Below are 24098 nucleotides of genomic sequence, written 5' to 3' on the forward strand. Positions count from 1 at the left end.
AGTTCTGAGGTCTGTGACTCTGCTAACAATTGACTTCAGAAAAATGATTTATCAGTCAATGCTGTGTGTTTGCTCATTTCTGTGAATGTGCTACTTACTGAAGCATGTATGCTTTCCACTGTGCTGAAAATGTTTGTGTAAGAATTTTAACACACATGTTACACATTTCTGCTTTCCCACGTGAATTCAGATGTTTAGCAAAACTTGACTGCTTGCAACAGGATTTTCCACTCATTATATTCATGCGGTTCTTACCCTGTATGGATACTCTGATGTCGAATGAAACCTGTCTGGTAAGTAAAGGCTTGAAGATCCACACAATATTCATAAGGTTTCTCCCCTGTGTGGACTCTCTGATGCCTAATGAGTGGTGCCATATTAGAAAAGCCTTTTCCACACTCACTACATTCATGTTTTTTTCTCCAGTGTGGATTATCTGATGTCTAATGAGGTGTGGCTTACAAGGAAAGATTTTTCCACACTCACTACATTGAAAAGGTTTTTCCCCAGTGTGAATTCTCTGATGTGATCTAATGCTTGACTTATGAAGAAAAGCTTTTCCACACTCACTACATTCATAAGCTTTTTCCCCAGTGTGGTTTCTCTGATGTCTAATGAGGTGTGGCTTATAAGGAAAACCTTTCCCACACTCATTACATTCATAAGGTTTTTCCCCTGTGTGGATTCTCTGATGTATGATCATGCTTGACTTATGATTAAAGGCTTTTCCACACTCACTACATTCATAAGGTTTTTTCCCCAGTGTGTATTCTCTGATGTGATCTAATGCTTGACTTATGAAGAAAAGCTTCTCCACATTCACTACATTCATACACTTTCTCTCCAGTGTGAGTTCTCTGATGAGTAATGAGGTTTGACTTCTGAATAAAAGCTTTTCCACATTCACTACATTCAAAAGGTTTTTCACCTGTGTGTATTCTCTGATGTGATCTAATGCTTGACTTATGAAGAAAAGCTTTTCCACATTCACTACATTCAAAAGGTTTTTCACCTGTGTGTATTCTCTGATGTGATCTAATACTTGACTTATGAACAAAAGCTTTTCCACACTCACTACATTCAAAAGGTTTTTCCCCAGTGTGGATTCTCTGATGAGTAATGAGCTGTGACTTACGAATAAAAGCTTTTCTACACTCACTACATTCATAAGGTTTTTCCCCTGTGTGGATTCTCTGATGAGTAAAGAGGTTTGACTTACGAAGAAAAGCTTTTCCACACTCATTACATTCATAAGGTTTTTCCCCAGTGTGGATTGTCTGATGGCTAATGAGTAGTGACTTATGAATAAAAGCTTTTCCACACTCATTACATTCAAAAGGTTTTTCCCCAGTGTGGACTCTCTGATGAGTAATGAGGTGTGACTTACGAATAAAAGCTTTTCTACATTCACTACATTCATAAGGTTTTTCCCCTGTGTGGATTCTCTGATGAGTAATGAGGTTTGAGTTACGAAGAAAAGCTTTTCCACACTCACTACATTCAAAAGGTTTTTCACCTGTGTGTATTCTCTGATGTGATCTAATGCTTGACTTATGAAGAAAAGCTTTTCCACACTCCCTACATTCATAAGGTTTTTCCCCAGTGTGGATTCTCTGATGAGTAATGAGCTGTGACTTACGAATAAAAGCTTTTCTACACTCACTACATTTATAAGGTTTTTCCCCTGTGTGTATTCTCTGATGAGTAATGAGGTGTGACTTACGAATAAAAGCTTTTCCACACTTGCTACATTCATAAGGTTTTTCCCCAGTGTGGACTCTCTGATGAGTAATGAGGTGTGACTTACGAATAAAAGCTTTTCTACACTCACTACATTCATAAGGTTTTTCCCCTGTGTGTATTCTCTTATGAGTAATGAGGTGTGACTTACAAATAAAAGCTTTTCCACACTCGCTACATTCATAAGGTTTCTCCCCAGTGTGGATTCTCTGATGTAGGATTATGCTTGACTTATGAAGATAAGCTTTTCCACACTCACTACATTCATAAGGTTTTTCCCCAGTGTGCACTCTGTGACATGTGTTCATGTTTGACTTACGAGAAAAAACTTTTCCACACTCCCTGCATTCATAAAATTTCTCCCCTGTGTGGACCCTCTCATGTATGATTAGGCTTGACTTACACTGAAATTCTTTTCCACACTCCTTACATTCATAAGATTTTTTCCTTGTGTGGAGTCTCTGCTGACCAATTAGAGATAATTGCTGGTGAAAGGCTTTTGTGTGCTCATTGCATTCATACTGATTCTCTGCACCTCGAATGATCTGATCTCTAATGAGCTCTGACTTCTGGTACATGTTTTCTTTACATTCATTGGACACATACAAATATTCTCCTGTGTCAGTTCTCTGTTTGGTGGTAAGGCAAGATTTATAGTAGCCAACATGAATTGCTTCTCCCACACTGACAGGTTGCTGATTACATGGGTCTTTGGAATAAATTTGCTCACACATAAGGACTATCTTCTTCCCGCTGGAAGTTTTGTCATTTCCATTGTGTTCTAAGGACTGCTTACAAATCTGGATCTTGTCAAATTGACTGAGAATTTCCTCACTCTCAATGTTGTTCTCAGGGACATTAGAGGCATGCTTCTTTTCAAATTGTATTTCATCAGGCTTCCTGTGGGAAAAGCAAATTTAAAAGAAACTATGTTATCATTTTCTCTCCATTGAAAAATCACCAGATCTTTGAGCCCCTGCAGGGTGTTGTTTCCCCCTCACCTCTTCCAAGTTCAATGGGTCAATTAACAGTAAAAATTTGGCTACAACTGCTTTTCATTATCTTTTTCTATACTATGTTAAAGGAAAGAATCACTGAGATTCCATGGTAACATTTGGTTCAGTGGAAAATATGGGACTTGAGAAAGAATTTTGGCTCTTATACAAGAGTTATGAGGCTAAACAGAGCAAAGTGAAGACTCCACAAGTTTTGTACTAAACCTCTGGAAATGATCCTTGGCACCTCATGCCTCTGCACAATGAGGAATACAACCACACACCCACGTAACCCCCAGCCACTGTCTAGCTCCAGCTCAACCTCCAGATGGATTGTACTTGGATAGGCTTCAGCAAGCAGCAACATGAAGTGGAATTGGGGGAATATTAGAATGAGCCAGACTGCAATACATGCTGATGGAATATGAGTGGAGAGGAGGAGCTCAGGAGGATGATGGTGGTGCTAGACACATGATCTCTGGGTGCAGGAGTTCCAGTGGGGCCCTGGAAGCCTTGTCTGGACCCTTGGGCACGGCTGTGTGATGAGCCTCAGTGGCTGTGTGTGTGGTAGTTTGTGTTGCTTGGCTTGGGTCCTTGGCTGGCCAGCGCAATGGGTCCTGGGTCTGCAAGTCCTCGGAACAGAGGGTGTGGCAGGCCTCAGGTCACCTGGCTTGGATACTTTACATGCCTGCATGGGGCTGCTAGCTCAGTGAGCACTGAGGGTGGGGCTCCACTTGTGCAGGATCAACTGGTTCAAGGTCTTGGCGCACTTGCAAGAACTGGTACTCCTCAGTTGAAAAGGAGTATTGGACAACTGGCCTGGCTCCACCTGGAGATGGAAGCACACTGAGGCCTGGAAAGCACATCTGGACCATCCAAGAGAAAGGAGGAGAGAAGAGATTGAATAACTACCCCAGCCAAATGATGACAGCAAATATCTGGGTGAAAAGGAGACTCTAAGGTCAACCATGTCAGCCAATGAACATTGAAAGGGTTCCCTCTTGCTTGAATTGGTGAGATGGACATCATTTCAGAACTCTCAGAACCACCTGGACAGAAACCTTGGAGTGTGTGCCACACTGACACCCTGGTTTGGTATCAGGGATCCAGTGCCATTCTTAAGTACTAGGATGGTTGGGAGGGTGGTATAGCTTCTCTGAGTATCATTTAACCCTGATCCAAAACAGGAAGGAAAAATAGAAAACTTGCAAATGATCACACCAATTTCTCCTTAATGATCTAATACATGCACACACAAACATTGAGTGCAATTAAATCACACACGCACACACACACTACACAGAAACCCAACTCATGAAAAAAATGATTAGGTCGCACTCCCCCAGTCTCACCCACCTCTTGATGTTGGAGGTGGGTGGAGTCTAGGCCTGCCTTGTTCCCAAGGTATCTGCTCCCAGTGTACTCAGCAGGAAGGGCAAAGCCTCTTGAGTCCAGGCAGGCGAAGGCCAAGCTGATCAAATGGTCATAGTGGCTGAACCTAGGGTCACAAGCATGGACTCCAATCTGGCTCAGGTCCAACCAGGAACAGCAAGTGTACGTGAGGATAGAGAAAAAACGTAGATTTCTACTAAATACCAGTTGCTCACATTTAGGAGGTGGATACAGAAACTGAATCTCAAAGTCATTTTTTAAATTTATCTGTTTAGAGACAGAGAAGTTTTATTTGCAAAGTGGCCATGTGAGCAGGGGAAGAGGAGGGAAGGGGAAAGCACTTCTCGAGAGAAAACTAGGTGGTGGTGTGCTTCTTGAAATTGGAGACACCCAGTTAGTAACTTGAATGTTGTCCCAACCATTGGTTGCTGAAGCAGGATGTATAACTGGAAAAAAGGACCCACTTCTCTGTTTTCTCCCAATTCCTGTGAATCCCATCCTTCTACCCTATTCCACACTTCTATGTTTCTATACTAAGTTTTAAAAAAAAGAATCACTGAGCTTTTCTGGTAACATTTGATTCTGTACACAACATAGGACTTGAAAAAGACTTCCTGCTCTTATACAAGAGCTGTGTGGCCGGACTTAGCAAAGAGAAGATTCCACAAGGTTTGTAGTAAATTTGTAGAAATGACCCTTGGCATATCGTGCCTCTACACAAACATGAACACATCCACCCACAGATGTAATCCCCAGTCACTGCTTACCTCCAGCTAATCCTCCAGATTGATTGAGCTTTTAGGAGGTAGGTGGTGGAGACAGGAAGTATGAAAGGTTAGGACTTTAAAGTCTCTAATCACCAACTGCTTTTTTCACATTTGCTATCACGTCAATTTTCATTTTAGAAGCAAGTCTCTGGGTCTTCATATTTTGAAAACTGTTGGATTGACAATCCCAAGAAGACGCCAATTTTCTTCATGACTTGATACTCTCTAATTGGATCCTGAATCCCAACTACCTGACATGGGACCAAAATTCTGGCCTCCTTGTTCTTCTTTTTTAATGTCTTTTTTTAAATCATTAATTAAATTGTATTATGTGAAATACTTTCATAGGTACTGGGATTCTCCCCACCCCTCCTCAAACCCTGCCCCCATGGTGGATTCCTCCACCATGGGATTAAGGGGCTGGTCCCCTCGCAGGACAGCTACTCCCAGTGGAGAACGTGGGCTGGGATGGGGACTGACCAGACTAAGCAATGCTGCAACACCTGTGCGCTGCATGTGGACTAAATCAGGGAAAAGCCAGGCTGGGAGGATTATTCCTGCGGGTGCAAGCATAAATTACAGTGGGTGAGGGTTGTTTGGGCTTAACCGCAGCATCAGCTGGCAGAAGCTGGCACTGGGGACTGATTCTGTCAAGTCAAATCACAGAACTACCTAAAGAGTGCATAAACCGGGACTGAGAGAGACCTGGGAGGGAAATAGTGGGTTCCCCCTCTTGGGTCACTACTTCCGCGGGAGGGTATGAAAACTAGGACGGGGGCTGGGGTGGCTAGATAGAGAGGTAATCAACAACATCCGTGAGGACTGCATAGTTGAGCTGGTTAGATGGAACTAAGCTTTAATGCCCATTGACAAGTATAAGAGCCAAATGGGATGGGGGACAGACTGGTCTACTGCTACACATATTGGCAAATCAGGGTAGGGGGTGGGCCTGGTAGGGGTTATTGTGGGTCGCCCCGACTAGGCTGCAGCCCCCACTGGTTGATGTAAGGGCCAAGTATGTGCTGGGCAGAACCAGACTGGACTGCAACACCCACTTGTTCCAGTGGAAGTTGGGACTGAAAACAGAACCAACCCAGCAATTGCAACCACCAGCTGATCGGGGTGATGGACTGTGCTGGGCCCTGTGCTTGCTAGAACATACAAGAATCTGGTCTGGGAATACCTCAAGGTTTATTTGGAGATCTCCCCAATTGAACGGCTGGACTCAGAACTCTAACCAAGAAAAGACAGAAGACAGAACAGGTCAATCATTCATCTCAGCTATATGTTGGCAGCGAAATATGGGGCAAACAGAGACTTTATGATGGACCATATCAATCAGTGGACGACCTCATCGAGCGAAACAGGCAGCGAGTCATAAATGGAGAACTATTAAAACCACTTGAGCAAATATCTCAGAGAGAGCATGCCCCACATCCGGGACTTGGGGTGGGCTGGAAACCAGGTGGGGCTTCTCACTCAATATCCCCCTTTACCTCAGATACATGATGGAAACAATATGGACATAATAGTATTACTAACAAAAAAAAAAAGATCAATGTGAGCTTGGAAGATGATGTTGGTGATAACGTCTTAGCAAAAGGCCTTTCACTATTTCTGCTCTCTCGGCTGCCCCACTCATCATATGAAAATTGAGGGTGTTAGGTCCCTACATGTAGCAGGAACCTATGCTTAGGATTGTCCTCCCACATTGACTATATCATAGTCAAGGATGTGAAGTCCCTAGATGTTGTGCAAATCTATTCTTTCCCTCTTTCACTAATCTTTAGGTCCCTCCTTCTCTGATACACTTCCTCCCATAACTGATTCAAAACTAACTGTAGAATCAGGATTGTAATAGGAATGTGTTACTGATTGACATGTACCATCTACTGAGAACTTCCTGACCACATGATTGGGTCAGCTGATATCCTGCCACAAGGGAAACAATTGGCAGAACTATCCTTAGAAATGCCCCCTTTGACCAGGTGTAAAAAGTGGGTGTCAGAATTGGTGAAGTCTTCTGTATAAAATAAAGAGGACAGTTTTTTAAATTGTCTGTTATGATCCTGAAACTGCAGTGGTCCATCTATATTCTATGTCTACTCCAAGCACCCTTCTCAAGTTCTGAACTTCACTTGAGCTGGACTCTGGCAACGGGCAGAGAGCTGGATGTTAAGTGGGGCTGCCATGGTACAAACCAGTGTCCATATATGATCACAGTGCATGCAAGGTGAGGCCCAGCCACTAGCCTACCATGCCATGCCCTTGGGTTTCATCTATAGAAATGACTTACGTGGGCCTTTGGATGACTCCCTGTACATTTCATACATGAGTTGAGAAAAAGCCAGTTTCTTCAACTTTGTCACTCATGTGGCTGCCTACCTCTGAGAGCTGAACAGCCATAGAATGGCCGGTGCAGATTTGAAGCTGTGTAGAAGCAGCTATTTCGTTGCTGCTTGAGAGACAACCAATACAATGGGAAGTGTCTTACTCACAGGTTCCTGTCCAGACAAGGAATGCTCAGGGCACACTTAGAAATCTAAGACCCCCCAACTGAGCCATATATGAGCTATATGCGGGTGTGGACGAGCCGTGGCTGGGCTGAAACTTCCAACAGCAGGAACAAGAATAGGTTGAAGACCAGTTAAGAAAGGCCGCAGATCCTGTTGGGGCAAGACACGAAATGAGCAGTGCTGGCCCATGGACCTGATGGTATGCTAAAAACCTGATGCCAGAGGGGTCTGATGGAGGAACCTGAACAGTTCCTCTGACAGGACACTGACCCTACAAATAAACGCAGGAAGCATGGAGGTAAACAACCCAGAAGGGCTATGGAAAGTGTCCCACTTGCATACATTTCGCTCGGGTTGGGGGAGGACCAGACTGAGTCAGCTTGCGTCATCCACTGGCAAGCCCGAGTGCTGGAGCTGGGTGGGGGTCTGGCCAGGTTCAGTTGTGATAAAAATAGTAAACAACACAAAATGCCAGGGCAAGGCTGCCTGTGCCTGTTAGGAACGCAGCACCCAACCAGCACACTTCCCACTGGTTTAGGTGAGGGCTGAGTGTGTGATGGGCAGAACCAGGATGGAATGCAATACTCATTGGTTCCAGTGGAGGTTGGGGCTGGATAGAACCAGCCCAGCAGTTGCAACCACCAGCTGATCGGGGTGATGGACTATGGCGGGCACTGTTCTTACTAGCACATGTAGGAACCTGGTCTTGGAACACCTCAAACTTTCTTTGGGGACTCCCTTAATCAAAATGGAGGAATTTGAACATTAATCAAGAAAAGATGGAAGATGGAGTAGATCAATCAACCACCTTAGCTATATGTTTGTAGTTAAATACTGGAAAAGGGGAGACTCTATGATGGACTATGTCAACCAGTGGACTCTGCACCAGCCTCATTGTACCTGGATTGTTGATGATGGTAGGTTGGAGCTTCTAATTGAACAGGATGACGCTCTGCTGGCTCTGCCTTCGGACCAGAGAGGGCCTCCCTACGAGGCTTCCCTATGAGCCTTCTGAAAAATTTTGCTGTCTCCATTCAAGAGGCACACCATCTCCTGGCTCTCTCCCAAGAAATGCTGTTTGATTCCCTCTGCTTTCTACATTCACCTGGTCACTTTGCAAATAAAACTTCTGTCTGAAAATGGAAAAAAAAGTAGAAACAAATAAAGAAATCCTGTTTCTCAAGTCTCATTTTTATACAATTTCCCTTTCATATTGTGCTGCAATTATGCCCAGAGCTAATGCTAAGCATCTTTGTGGCAATGCAGCTCTCTTTTCAGTTATTCTATAATTTTTGTGATTAAAACTTGCCTGAAGATTATTTCTTGACCTTTCTGATTAGCTCCAAGCAGCTCATTCTTTCCATGGGGATCTGAAATGAGGAAAAGAGTAACCATATCTATGAATCACATCTAAATGTTTCTTTTCAAATGTTCCAGTGAAGCCAATGAGATTTGTTAACATTCTAAATACAGCACATTTTAATATTAGTGAAATGTGGACATTTATGAGCATTTTTAAATACCCATTACATCTCATCTATTAATACCTTAACATAATACCTAGTTTTTAAAATAAAAATTTCAATTATGTGAGATTGCATATTTAACTTAAAGCAGGATATGACAGAAAATATGGTATAAAAATTCAAAATAAGGCTTGGGGTATCTTACATCCCATCTCAGCACTAGTTTATCTTTTCCTGGCTACTCTGCTTCAAAAACAACTTCCTGAAAATGTATCTTGGGAGGTGACAGATGTGAAAAGACACATATATACTTCTAGATCTATGTGACAGGCTGACAAAATGCTCGAATAAACCTATACATGGAGATTATGGAATGCCTGTGTCTCATCGGCTGTCCTTCTGTAAGAAACTCAAAGTGAAACTCAAATATAATTCCAGTCAACACTTACTGAGCTATGTATCATTTGCCCTGCCAATTATATGCTGACCTACCTGGAAGTCTCTGCATCACAGATTTCTCCACTGTCCATGGTGCAGATTCTTGCTCCAACTTGAAGATCACATCAGGCTTTGTCATGGAGTACCCTGTGAATGGAGAATGATGCAGATTTTCCAAAATCACCATTAGTCCTACCAACTACTGCACTTTATAAACTCTTGTTTCATTTGTCATCTATACAGAAGTGTTCTGTTTGGGCATGACAGAGTTTTACTCACCCAAGAACATCAGATTGTTATAGGTCTCAAGCATCACCTCTCTGTACAGGGCCCGCTGAGTATCATCCATATTCTGCCATTCTTCCTGGGTAAAGTCCACAGCCACATCTTCAAAGTACACCAACCCCTGTAACAGCACATGTCTCCTCAGTTCTGCATTATTAAATAGAAACAGTGACCATGCATTCTTTGTATATTTAATTTGCAACATCTATGGATGTGGATTGTTGCAGATGGTATATTAGTGCTTTTATTTGACAGGGAAAATATTCTGCTGACTCTGCCCTCAGACCAGAGAGGGTCTTCCCAATAAGTAGTTGGACTTGTCTGGACTATGGGATGTTGCACTCTATGCTTGGCAAATTCTTGCAGGGAGGGAATTTCAACTAAACTTGAACTATGGTTATGCAGCGGGGTGGAGGAACCCACCATGGGGGGAGGGTGGGGGGGAGAATTCCAGACTCTATGTAATTACAACATAATGTAATTAATGAATAAATTTAATTAAAAAATGGGTAGCAGAACAGGTAATAGTAATTCATGATTTTCTTATTTGTGCATTACCTATTTTATATAAATTATGGATTATAAATCATTAAGACAATTGTGAACTTTGTGAAAAATTAAGGACAAATTTAATTACAATCTATGTAAAACATAGATTTATGTAAAACATAGAACCACAAGTTTCTTGTCCAATTTAATTGTAACATAGAGACAACTGCTATTTTCAAAGTGAGGAATCTGTTTCCTTTGATTAAAGTAGCACCAGATTCAAGAATGAGCCAATCATGGATATCAGGCTGTGTAATAAGCAAAGATTGTCTCCCATTCTCTTGATTGGTTCTTTGCTGTGTTGATCGTTTATTTGCTGCGCCCCTCATGCAAAATACAAGATCATGCATGCCCATTTATTCAGCAGGAGGAATTATGTATTAGAGACTATCATATTGAGAAGTGAGGTTACATTGCATTGTGGATATCTATTCCAAAATAAAAGATGGAGTTTCAATGAAATTAAAAAAAAAATCTATGGATGTGGTTTAATTTATAATTTATACAGCATCATAGACTAACAGTTAAATGAAAATATCTTGAGCTGTATTACTCTTGCAATTCTAATATTACAACAGAATATTCCTTATTTGATTAAAGGTTGTTTTTTTCTAAAGATTCTCATTCTAATGAACTGTTGAAGGCATTGTTAGAATAGCTCTCCAAGTGGAAGATATCACTCTGTTATTGCCACTCTGATTTTCAACTAAATTAACATAAGCAATCATATTGACACTGAGCCAAAATATTAACTCAGCAGCTATGATACTAAGCTGAGTTTAATTCTTCTGTGTGTGTTCAATTTGCATCTTCTAGGAATGCAGCTTAATTTACAATGTATATGGCAAATAAGGTAAAACAAAAACATTTTGTCCCATATTACGTTTGCAATTCTAAAGCTACAATTCCATTATTATCCTGTATCAGATTGTTTTCTGTAATGAGCATAAAATGAGTTCATTGTGCAATCTTTAGATACACATGAGCTAAATAACATGCTAGATTAGGTAATTAAGATAAATGCTTAATATTGCACAAGATGATGAGAAGATTTTTGAATAGCTTACTAATGATATCCTCAAACATACAGAGATACTTAAAAATATTACAAAGTGATAATAAACTTCAATTTTCTTATTTTAAAGTGAAATAATGAAATACCGAAAATATTTTTAAGCATGAGTAAATATTTCCTAGAGCTTATATTGAAATCAAATATAAATAATATATGATCATATATATCAATAATACATATATATGTACATATGCAAAAATCAAAAAATTATGGAATACATATGCATGCAATTCCAGTGTATAAATATATAAAACAATATATATTTTTTCACTTTTAAGTATGCACATATTAAAACTCTCTGTTTTTGATTTATTTTTTATGGAATAACATAATTAAACTGAAGTTTTAATTTCTACATAGTAAACTACAGCTTAGGAGAGAAACAAATGATAGTCTCTTAAACAACTATCTTCTTCTGACAAGTAGTTGGTATCAGCTAGTCATAGCCTGCCAGCTGAACAGAAGATATACATATAAGACAAATGCCATGCTGTAACAAACCTAATCCTTTTTTTATGTTTTGGAAGTTCTTTAGCATTAAGCAGTTATCTGGGTTTTTCTTTTTTGTTTTTTAATAAGCCCTTTGATATTTGGTCAAAGGATTCTTTTTTTTGTAAGATTTATTTATTTTATTACAGTCAGATATACAGAGAGGAGGAGAGAGAGAGAGGAAAATCTTCCATCCAATGATTCACTCCCCAAGTGAGCGCAACGGCTGTTGCACACCGATCTGAAGCCGGGAACCTGGAACCTCTTCCGAGTCTCCCATGCGGGTGCAGGGTCCCAAGGCTTTGGGCCATCCTCGACTGCTTTCCCAGGCCACAAGCAGGGAGCTGGATGGAAAGCGGAGCTGCCGGGATTAGAACCAGCCCCCATATGGGATCCCAAGGTGTTCAAGGCAAGGACATTTTCCTCTAAGCCACGCCACTGGGCCCTGGGTTTTTCTTTTTATTCCAGTTATTTATTTACTACTTTTAACAATGAAACAGAGCTAATGTAACTGATATATATCAGTTTAACAGCATGATACTTCTTTTCAATCTTCCCTTTTCCCCTGTTATTTTTTTTATGTGATCACAGTTTTCTTATTTTTTTCTTAACTCATCAAATTTTAATTCAGAGGAAGTTCAAGTTTTTTTTAATTACATTGCATTATGCGACACAGTTTGATAGGCTCTGGGCGTCCCCAAGCACCTCCCTGTAAAAAAAAAAACAAACAAACAACAAAAAAAAAACCCTACCTTGTTTAGGGCTTTTAACATAAAGTGGTGTTGGATTTTGTCGAAGGCTTTTTCTGCATCTATTGATACTATTATATGATTTTTGTTCTTCAGTTTTTGGATGTGATGTATCACATTTATGGATTTCCATATGTTTAACCATCCCTGCATTCCCGGGATAAATCCTACTTAGTCTGGATGAATGATCTGCCTGATGCTTTTTGAATTCTAGGATTTTGTAGAGAATCTTAGCATCAATGTTCATCAGGGAGATCGGTCTATATTTTTTCTTCTCTGTTAATTCTCTACCAGGTTTTATGATTAAAGTGATGGTGGCTTCATAGAATGAGTTTGGAAGAGTTGCTTCCTTTTCTATTATTTTGAAGAGCATGTAGAGGATTGGAGTTAGCTCTGTTTGGAATGTTTTGTAGAATTCTGTAGTGAAGACACATGGGTCTGGGCTTTTCTTTGTTGGGAGATCTTTAATCACTGACTCTATTTATTTCTGATTCAGTTTTGGGTTTGTTCAGGTCTTCTGTTGCCTCAGAGGTAAGTCTTAGTAAGTGGTGGAAGTCTAGAACCTTTCCATTTCTGGGTAGTTTTCTGATTTATTGGAATACAGTTCCTTGTAGTAATTTTTAATCATTTCTTTAGTGATTACAGTATCTGTTGTTATGTTGCCTTTTTCCTCTTTGATGTTGCTAATTCTTGCTTTCTCTTGTTTATTTCTTTGTCAGTCGGGCTAGTGGGGATTCTATTTTATTTATATTCTCAAGAAACCAGCTTTTTGATTCATTGATTTTGTATGTAGTTTTTTTATTTCTATTTGGTTTATCTCCTCCTTTGTTTTGATAATTTCTTGTTTTGTATTGTTTGTGGGGTCATTTTGCTGTTGTTTTTCCATTTCCTGGAGGTGTGTGCTTAATTCCTGTATTTGGTGCCTTCCTTGGGCCTTGACATGAGCACCAATTGCAATGAGCTTACCACATAACACTGCTTTAGTGGTGTCCCACAAGCTTTGGAATGTTGTATCTGAGTTTTCATTGGTTTCCATAATTTTTTTATCTCTTCTATAATTTCTTCTCTAACCCATTGTTTGTTTAATCGCACAATGCTCAACCTCAAAGAGTTTATATATTTCCCGGGGCATTTTGAATTGTTAATTTCCAATTTCATTCCGTGGTGGCCTGAGAAGGTGTATGGTATTATTCCAGTTTTTTTGAAGTTAGTTATACTTGCTTTGTTTCCTATCATGTGGTCTATCCTGGAGAAGGTTCCATGCACTGCTGAAAAAAAAATATATAACCTGCGGCCTAGGAATGAAAGGTTCTATAAATGTCTACTAAGTCTGATTGTTCCATTGTTTGTGTGAGCTCTGTAGTTTCTCTCTTGAGCTTTTGTCTCATTGATCTGTCTATTGGTGTTAACGGGTGTTCACATATGGCAGGATTATTGTACGTTCATCTGTATCTCCCTATAAGTCTTTAAGTAATTGCTTCACGTAGCTGGGTGCATCTGAATTTGGGGCATAGATGTTAAGGATGGTAATCACTTCCTGATGGATCATTCCTTTCCACAATATAAAACGCACTTCTATGTCCTTTTGATGTAGTCACATTGAAGTTTATATCATCTGAAATTGGGACCACTACACCATCCTTTATTTCTCGTCCACTGCATGAAATATGTTTTTCTATCCCTTCAGTTTCAGTTTCTTACAATATTTTCTGGTTAGATGTGTCTCTTATAGGCAACAGACAATTGGGTCCTTTTGTTGATCCAATCTATTAATCTATGTCTTTTGACTGATTAATTTAGGCCACTTATGTTAAGAGTTGATACTGATTGATTGCTAATTTGCACTGCCATGTGCATATGTTTCTGTGGGTGTTGGTGTCTAATTGTCTTTGCTGGAATGGACTTTAGTGGCAAGGTCTTCCCATTTGCCATACTTGCTTATGGTTTGTTTCTTTTTTTTCTGGGATTAGCAAATTTCTAAGGAGATTTTGTAGGACTGGTTTTGTGCTGGCATATTCTTCTAGTTTCTCCTTGCTGTGGAAGTATCTAATTTCATTCTCAAATATAAATGAGATCTTTGCTGGGTACATTATTCTTGGTTGACAGTTTTTCTGTCTCAGGATTTGAAACACTTTATTCCATTCTCTTCATTTTCAAGTGTTTGATCTGAGAAGTCAGCAATGATCCTGACTGGCCTACCCATAATGTAAGCTTGTCTATGCTTCGTGCTAGTCTCAGAATTCTTTCTTTGTATTCGTTGGAGGAGAGCTTGAGTACCACATATCTGGGTGAGGATCTCTTTGGGTCAAATCTGTTGGGGAGTTCTCTGACCTTTGTGGATTTGGGCAGGGTTCATGGTACAAGTGTTTTGAAAGTTCTCCAGTATAATTCCATCGACACCAGTTGCATACCTGTCTCTCTTTCCACTCCTTCTGGAAGGCCTATAATTCTGGTATTCAACTTCTTGATGTTGTCGTTCATTTCCTGTATAGCCTTATTGGCCTTGTTCAAATGTTTCTCCAGCTGATTCATGTTCTGCCTATTTTCATTCTGGGAATCTTCCAATTCAGAGATCTCAACTCTGTGCTACAGGTCAAGGATCTCATTTTTTGACTAGTGTTGTTTCTGTGTTCATGTGGCTTTTGAACTTCTTGAGCTTCTCCCATCATTTTTCATTGTCTCTGAAGAGTTTTCTAATTATTTTTCTGAATTCCTTGTCTGATAGGTCATCAATTTCTTCATCTGTCATCTCTGCGACTGACCTGGCCTTTTGGTGACTTTTTGGGGTGGCACTGGCTTTTTCCTCTAACTCATTTCTTCTCCTGTTACCTTGCCCCATATCTGTGTGATCTGATATTGCTGGTTTCTAATTCTTGACCTCTGCTGCCACCTAGTGCTGACCTAGAATTTTCCCCCTTCTTTGTGGTGCCTGGGTTCCCTTGCCGTACTTCTTCACTCTGCAGTAGTGTGGGCTGTTTAAAACAGGGCGATATTTATGGTAGCTATTGGATCTCCCTTTTGTGGGGTTCTCCTGGCCCTGAAATTGGCGCCACTCAGTGCTGGGGACTTCCAGGTCCCAGGTTCGCCCAGGTTCTTTGTTTCTGTGCCTAGTCACCCTCTTCATCCTGTTTGCCCAGATCCAAGCCTGTCATGAATTGCTTAGTTCAGGCAATCTTCACCACGTTTTGTCCCCGAGATCCGCCTGCCCCTCACCTCCTGCTAAGGGCGGACAATACCCTGTGTTAGTGGCTCCCTGAATTTCGCTCACCAGATTTCGCTCAAGTCTCTGCAGCCCAGGGCACCCTCCTTGTCCTTCTCAGGTTGCTGATTCTAGTTATTTGAACTGTTTTACTGCTGTGTGCCACCTTTCTCAGTACTGGCTGCACTGGGGGATTTACCACAGTGCTCCCCGCGGTTCTTTTCCTTTCAGGCTCACTTCAGGCTGCTCCCATCCCTAACTTTTAGGACCCTCGGTCACATCAGTCTAACTCCGTTGGCCATCTTGACTTCCCTCTTGACTTCCCTCCCCTGTTATTCTCTTAAACAATTGAAATAACATGTTTTAAATCCACATTATACTCAAGATCTTAATTTTTCATTGATTAAAACAATAGTAAGATGACCAATTTAATAGGTAAGTAGTATAAATATAATGAAATTAAAAAAATGTTTCAATCTTACAATTTACAGACACAGATCATTAAAACAAAGGTAGAATATCGTCATTCGCTATTTAACAAACATATAAATCAAAAGTGACAAATCATGTTTGCAGCAATACTGATATATACTACTGGTCCCACTTTTTGTTGTTGGTTGTGATTCTTTTTTTTTTTGCTACTCTACATAACAGAATATCATATTTGTATATCTGTGCTTAGAATATTTCACTCAACATCTTGGCCTCTAGTTACACTCATTTTCATATAATACACAGAATTTTTTTTCCACAACTGAATAACAGCTCGTTGTACACAGATACTACATTTTCCTTACTCAATTATCTAATGATGGACACCACAATTCTTTCCACATCTTGTGTATTATCAATAGTGCTGTTACAAAAAACATGGCATCTCTTTTACACAATGTGTTCATAACTTTCAGAAAATACAACCAGTAGTGAGATTGCTGAAAATTACAGTAATCTCATTCACATTTAATCCTTTTAATTTTGTGTAAGCTTTTTAAAATTTTAATCTTTTTAAAAAAGATTCTTTTTTTTGTTTTTATTGCAAAGTCAGATAGAGAGACAAAGAGCTACAGAAAGGAAGTTATTCCATGTGGGGAGCCATGCAGTTGGGTTGGATGGCATGGGTGTGTGATGAACACTGCTCCTTGGTTAGCAAGGCTACGAGGAGTTTCTGGCAGCGAGGCAAGGCCCGGCGGAATGTCTCTCGTCACCTCATTGCTGCCTCACCCCATTGTGTGGACACTCAATCGCCTCTCTGATGTTTCATAGAATTCTCTGGAGGGTGTTGTTGTTTTTCTGCTAATGTGAAGTGATCCCTGTAACTGGTATGACACCTCAAATTGATCAATCATATTATGATAAAAACATCTTTAGCAACATAAGTCTATGACACACAATTAAAAGTATACAATAGTACAATTGAGCCCACAATGTCTCCAAACATCCTGTTATGTGCCCACTTTTGTCCTGGAATTTGCCCTAAAATAAGTAATGTTTTCCTTAAGAAATGGCTTGATAATATCTTGCAACTGATGGCAATAATGGAGGTACAAAGAGTTTGTTTACCATGCGCCTCGAACTGTTACAACACATGATGTGACGTATTCTAGTTTCTCACCATAGAAAGCAAAAGTATATGCGGCGGGGAGACTCGCAAGATGGCCGACATAGGAGGAAGACTGTGAGAGAGCTCACAGACAGAGAGGGCTAGAACGCGACAAAAGCGTAAGTGGAGCAGCATAGAACTACACGGAGAAGAACGTGAAGTTCCCTGGACAGTGTGGAACCAAAAAAATCCACACAACTCGGAAGAGCAACCAGGGAAAAACAAAACTAAGGGCAGGGAAGATGACTTTCCGCTCCTGACCTGCTGAGTCACCTTTAAATGCAGACGCTGAAAGCCGCCGACCGACCCACCCGCAGACGCTGAAAGCCACCGACCGACCAGCACACGCTGTGGCCGTGAGGACCGGCGGTGATTGGGACCCACTGGCATCTGCTCACCCTGGTCACCAGGACCCTCCAGGACTCCCCCCGCTGCGTACACCAGGACCCTGAGTCACCGGGACCCGCTGGCATCCGCCCACCCTGGTCGCCAAGCCCCGCCAGGACCGCCGCAGCCTCCAGGTTCCACCCGCCTACACCCGCCGAGACCAGCAACAGACGCAGTAGCTGAGAGACGCATCCACGGCGAGGGTTCCCACCAGAGGAAGAGGCAAACTGCAAGAACCTGAGTTTTGAGTGAGTTGGGTGGGGACAGTGGTGGGTTGGAGGCTTCGGGAGTTGGCCCCCCAGGGGCATGCACAGAGCCTGAACACAATTGGTGCTCGTCTCCCCGCCCCTGCCCCCCCCGAGACTCCAGCGTCTAGAGACACCGGGAGAGTGCCTTGAAACTGCCAAAGCTGTGTCTGGGAGAAAGGCAAAAGGCACACTGAATACTCCCCCGTGCCTTTGCGGTGTGGCACTCAGCTGGGCGGTGCTATCCCACAGGAACCCAAGCACGCCTCTGGGCAGGGCAGTCCCATGCTAGCGCTGGGGCGGTCAGTCCCCTGCAAGCGCTGGGGTGGGCGGGCCTGCGCAGGAGGCGCCTCCAGAGAGCACCTGGAATACCCCACGCCCTATAGTCCCGTGCTCCGAGCCTTGTGATCCTGTGCACAGGGGGTGCACACAGAGAGTGCCTTCACTCCCCCACGCCCTGTGGTAGCATACCTGTAGGGGACGAGCTGAGAGTGCGCTTTGAATCCGCTGGACCCTGGAAGTGGCACCCTGAGGTCCAGTGTTCTGGAGACGCACCAAAAGTGCCTTGAAAATTCCCACACCCTGCTACTCCACGCCTGCAGACTCCGATCTCTACAGGATAGTGCTTGGAGACCCCTCAGCACACTGGTGCCTAGGTCTCTCAAAAAAGAAACACTAACACAATGGGAAGAAATACCAGAAAAGGTAATGATCCAGATGAGAGTGCCAACACCCTACCAATAAAGAATCAAAAGCCAATGTCTATTTCGGAGATGCGAGATGAAGACATAGAAGATCTACCAGACAAGGAATTCAAAAAAATAATGTTAAAATATGTCAGAGACAATGAGAAGAATTGGGAGGACTTCAAGGAATTCAAGAACCACATAACCTCAGAAATACAACAAATGAAAAGTAAAATCCTTGACTTAGAGCACAAAATTGAGAGCCTAACCAACAGAACAAATACAGCAGAAGAGAGGATCTCTGAAACGGAAGACACACAAAACGAACATACCCAGTTCATTAAACAGCTGGAGACAAGTCTGAACAAAGCCAATAAGACCATACAAGAAATGAAAGACAACCTCAGAAAATCAAATATTAGGATTATTGGCCTTCCTGAAGGAGCGGAAAAAGAGTCAGGAATGCAAATGGTGCTCGAGGAAATTATACAGGAAAACTTCCAAAACACTTGGAACATGAACCCAGCCCAAATCCAGGACGGTCAGAGGACTCCCAGCAGATATGACCCAAAGCGATCTTCACCCAGACATATGGTGCTCAAGTTCCACTCCAATGAAGACAAAGAAAGAATCCTGAGACAAGTACGAAGCAGAGAAAAGATCACATACAGGGGAAAACCAATCAGGATCACTGATGACTTCTCTGAAGAGACTTTACAAGCAAGAAGAGAATGGACAAAGATCTTCCAAATCCTGAATCAGAACAACTGTCAACCAAGAATATTGTACCCAGCAAAGATCTCATTCGTATTTGAGAACGAAATCAAATACTTCCACAGCAAAGAGAAATTAGAAGAATATGCCAGCACAAAACCAGCTCTACAAAATCTCCTTAGAAATGCACTAAATCCAGAAAAAAAGGAGGTGAATCATAAGCAAAGATGGCAAACAGGAAGATCTCCCCACTAAAGTACACACAAGGAAGGGCAATTACACAGATATCAACACCCACAAAAACAAGTATGGCAGGGCAAAATCACAACCTCTCAATTTTAACTCTTAACACAAATGGCCTGAACTCACCAATCAAAAGACATAGATTAACAGAATGGATTATCAAACAGCACCCAACTATCTGTTGCCTACAAGAGACACATCTAACCAGAAGAGATTCGAAGAAGCTGAAAGTGAAAGGTTGGAAACAGATATTTCATGCCAATGGACGAGAAAAAAAGGCTGGGGTAGCTGTCTTAATTTCAGATGATGTGGACTTCAATCTGACACACATCAAAAAGGACAGGGAAGGACATTATATATTGGTGAAGGGACTGATCCATCAGGAAGTAATTACCATTGTGAACATATATGCACCAAATTCAAACGCACCTAGCTACGTGAAGCAATTACTCACGGACTTAAGGGGAGACATAGATACACACACAATAATAGTGGGTGATCTTAACACCCCACTAACAACAATAGACAGATCAACAAAACAAAAACTCAACAAAGAAACAACAGAGCTCATACAAACAATAGAACAACTGGACTTGGTTGACATTTATAGAATTTTTTACCCTAAGGCCACAGATTATACATTTTTTTCAGCAGTACATGGCACCTTCTCCAGGATCGACCACATGATAGGACACAAAGCAAACCTAAATAACTTCAAAAAGATAGGAATCATACCATGTACCCTCTCAGACCACCATGGAATGAAGCTGGAAATCAGCAATTCAAAATGCCCCAGGAAATACAGAAACTCTTGGAGGCTGAACAATATGCTATTAAATGAACAATGGATCAGAGAAGAAATTAAAGATGAGATCAAAAAAATTTATGGAAACCAATGAAAACTCTGACACAACATTCCAAAACTTGTGGGACACTGCCAAAGCAGTGCTATGGGGTAAACTCATCGCAATTGGAGCTCATGTCAAGGCCCAAGAGAGGCGCCAAATACAAGAACTAAACACACACCTCCAGGAATTGGAAAAACAACAGCAGAAGTGCCCCACACACAATAGGAAACAAGAAATCATCAAAACAAGGGAGGAAATCAACCAGATAGAAATAAAAAAAACCATACACAAAATCAATGAATCAAAAAGCTGGTTTTTTGAGAAGATAAACAAGATAGACACCCCACTGGCCCAACTGACAAAGAAAAAACAAGAGAAGGCAAGAATTAACAGCATCAAAGATGAAAAAGGCAACATAACAACAGACACCGCATCCATTAAGGCCATAATTAGAAATTACTACAAAGCACTGTACTCCAACAAATCAGAAGATCACCAAGAAATGGAAAAGTTCTTAGACTTCTACCACCTGCCAAAACTTAGCCCAGAGGCAACAAACGACCTGAACAAACCCATAACTGAAGCAGAGATTGAATCAGTGATTAAAGACCTCCCAACAAAGAAAAGCCCAGGCCCAGACGGCTTCACTCCAGAATTCTACAAAACATTCCGAACAGAACTGACCCCAATCCTCTACAAACTCTTCAAAACAATAGAAAAAGAGGCAACCCTTCCGAACTCATTCTATGAAGCCAACATTACCTTAATCCCAAAACCAGACAGAGAACTAACAGAGAAGGAAAACTACAGACCTATCTCTTTGATGAACATTGATGCTAAGATTCTCAACAAAATCCTAGCCAACAGAATTCAAAAACACATCAGACAGATCGTTCATCCAGATCAAGTAGGATTCATCCCTGGAATGCAGGGATGGTTCAACATTCGCAAATCCATAAATGTGATACACTACATCTAAAAACTGAAAAACAAGAATCACATGATAGTATCAATAGATGCAGAAAAAGCTTTCGACAAAATCCAACACCACTTCCTACTAAAAACCCTAACCAAGGTAGGCATAGATGGAAAAATCCACAACATAATTAAAGCCATATATGAAAAACCCAATGCCAGCATCATACTGAATGGAGAAAAGCTGGAACCCTTCCCACTGAGATCTGGAACAAGACAGGGATGTCCACTTTCTCCACTACTATTCAACATAGTCCTAGAGGTACTCGCTGAGGCCATAAGACAAGAAAAAGAAATCAGAGGAATCCAAATGGGAAACGAAGAAGTCAAACTCTCACTATATGCAGGTGATATGATTCTTTATGTAGAAGAGCCAAGAGACTCAACACAGAGACTGCTAGAACTTGTACGAGAGTTTGGTAGAGTGGCAGGGTACAAAATTAATGAACAAAAATCAACAGCCATAGTGTATGCGAACAGCCCCAAGATGGAAAAAACTTAACCAGCAAGATACCATTCAAAATAACAGAGAAAAGTATGAAATATCTCGGAATAAATCTAACCAAAAATGTAGGAGACTTATTTGAAGAAAACTACAAACTACTTAAAAAAGAAATTGAACAAGACCTCAAAAGATGGAGTAACATCCCATGCTCCTGGATAGGTAAAATCAATATCATTAAAATGTCTATACTGCCAAAAGCAATATATACATTCAACGCAATCCCAATCAAATTGCCCAAAACATTCTTCATGGAACTGGAAACAATGATCCAAAAGTTCATCTGGAAGCACAAAAAACCACGGATAGCTAGAACCATCCTGAAGAACAGGAAGTTAGCAGGGGGAATCACAGTCCCGGACCTCTGGACATACTATAGGGCAGTGGTTATCAAAACAGCGTGGTACTGGCACAAAGATAGAGAGGAAGATCAGTGGAGCAGAATAGAAACACCAGATGGGAACCCACACAAATACAGCCAAATAATCTTTGACAAAAAGACAAACGACAACCCAGGCAAATGGGAAGGTCTGTTCAATAAATGCTGTTGGGACAACTGGTTGATAGCCTGCAGAAACAAAAAGATAGACCCACATCTCTCACCATACACTAAGATCAGATCTAAATGGATAACAGATCTAAACCTACATCCAGAAACCTTCAAACTTTTGGAAGAAAATGTTGGAAACACACTGCAACACTTAGGGGTAGGCCCTCACTTCCTAAAAAAGACTCCAAATGCAGTAGAAATCGAGACCAAAATAAACAATTGGGACCTCATCAAACTAAGAAGCTTCTGTACAGCTAGAGAAACAATCAACAAAGTAAAAAGGCAACCCACAGAATGGGAGAAGATCTTTGCACACGACATAGGTGATAGAGGGCTGATCTCCAGAATATACAAAGAGCTACAAAACAACCAAAATGTCAAAACAAACAAGCCACTCAAGAAATGGGCACGGGAAATGGGCAAACACTTCACAAAGGAACAAACCCAAATGGCAAATAAACATATGAAAAAATGCTCAAGTTCCCTGGCAATAAGGGAAATCCAAATTAAAACATCAATGAGGTACCACCTAACGCCAGTAAGACTGGCCCACATGAATAAAAGCACCAACAACACTTGTTGGCGAGGTTGCGGGGAAAAGGGATCCCTACTCCACTGCTGGTGGGGCTGCAGGCTGGTACAGCCTCTATGGAAATCAGTATGGAGAATATTCAAACAACTCAAATTCAACATACCGTATGATCCAGCAATAGCACTCCTAGGAATATATCCAGAACAATTGTTTTATGAGAAACCAACATGCACTCCTATGCTCATAGCAGCACAATCAGTAATTGCAAAAACATGGAAGCAACCAAAATGCCCATCAACAGAGGATTGGATAAGAAAGCTGTGGTTCATCTACTCCATGGAATACTACTCAGCTATTAAAAAAAACAAAATGCAGTTCTTTGTGGCCAAATGGGCCAAACTGGAAACCATAATGCTAAGGGAAATGAGCCAATCCCAAAAGGTTAAATACCACATGTTTGCCTTAATTTAAGATGATATGATGTTATGTATAACATGTTATGTTTTGAATGTTATATGTTGTGTATAAATTGAAGTATAGGTGAGGTGGTCACAGAAGGTGGCTGGGAACTCGTATTTACTTTCAACATGTTGGTTACTCATTACTATGTCAATTAATTCCATAATGATGTAAATTTTTGCTGATGGTATGATGGAGCTTTCAATTGACTGGGATAATATTCTGCTAGCTCTGTCTTCAGACCAGAGAGGGTATACCTAAGAAGACGTTGAACTTGACTGGACAATAAGATGCTGGACTCTATGTTTGGTGTATGCTTGCAATGGGGGAATCTCAACTGAACTTGAACTGTGGTTATGCAACAAGGTGGAGGAATCCACCATGGGGGGAGGTTTTGGGCAGGGGTGGGAAAACCCAAGTATCTATGTAACTGTGTCACATAATACAATGTAATTAATGAAGTTAAATAATAAAAAAAAATGGAAAAAAAAAGTATATGCGGCATCTTTTAAAGGGAAACAAATGTGAACCCCCTCAAAGTGCTTATAATCTCTATCTTATATTGGCACTTATGTTTAGGGAAAGAAAACAGTTTATATAGATAAAAGCAAGTTTCTTGTAAAGGCCCTCTGTAGACTGGCTGTGCTGCCTTGATCCCTTTCACTGCCCTTTAACAAAAGAACAAAAAACAATTGAA

General features: G+C 41.1%; 1 pseudogene; it reads right to left on the reverse strand.

Moving 5' to 3' along the window:
* Nucleotides 1-251: 251 nt before the first annotated feature.
* LOC131482771 (zinc finger protein 420-like) overlaps nucleotides 252-24098 on the reverse strand; it is a 57891-nt pseudogene continuing 34044 nt past the window's right edge.

The sequence above is a fragment of the Ochotona princeps genome, chromosome 20 (assembly GCF_030435755.1).
Source record: "Ochotona princeps isolate mOchPri1 chromosome 20, mOchPri1.hap1, whole genome shotgun sequence".
NCBI classification, from domain to species: domain Eukaryota; kingdom Metazoa; phylum Chordata; class Mammalia; order Lagomorpha; family Ochotonidae; genus Ochotona; species Ochotona princeps.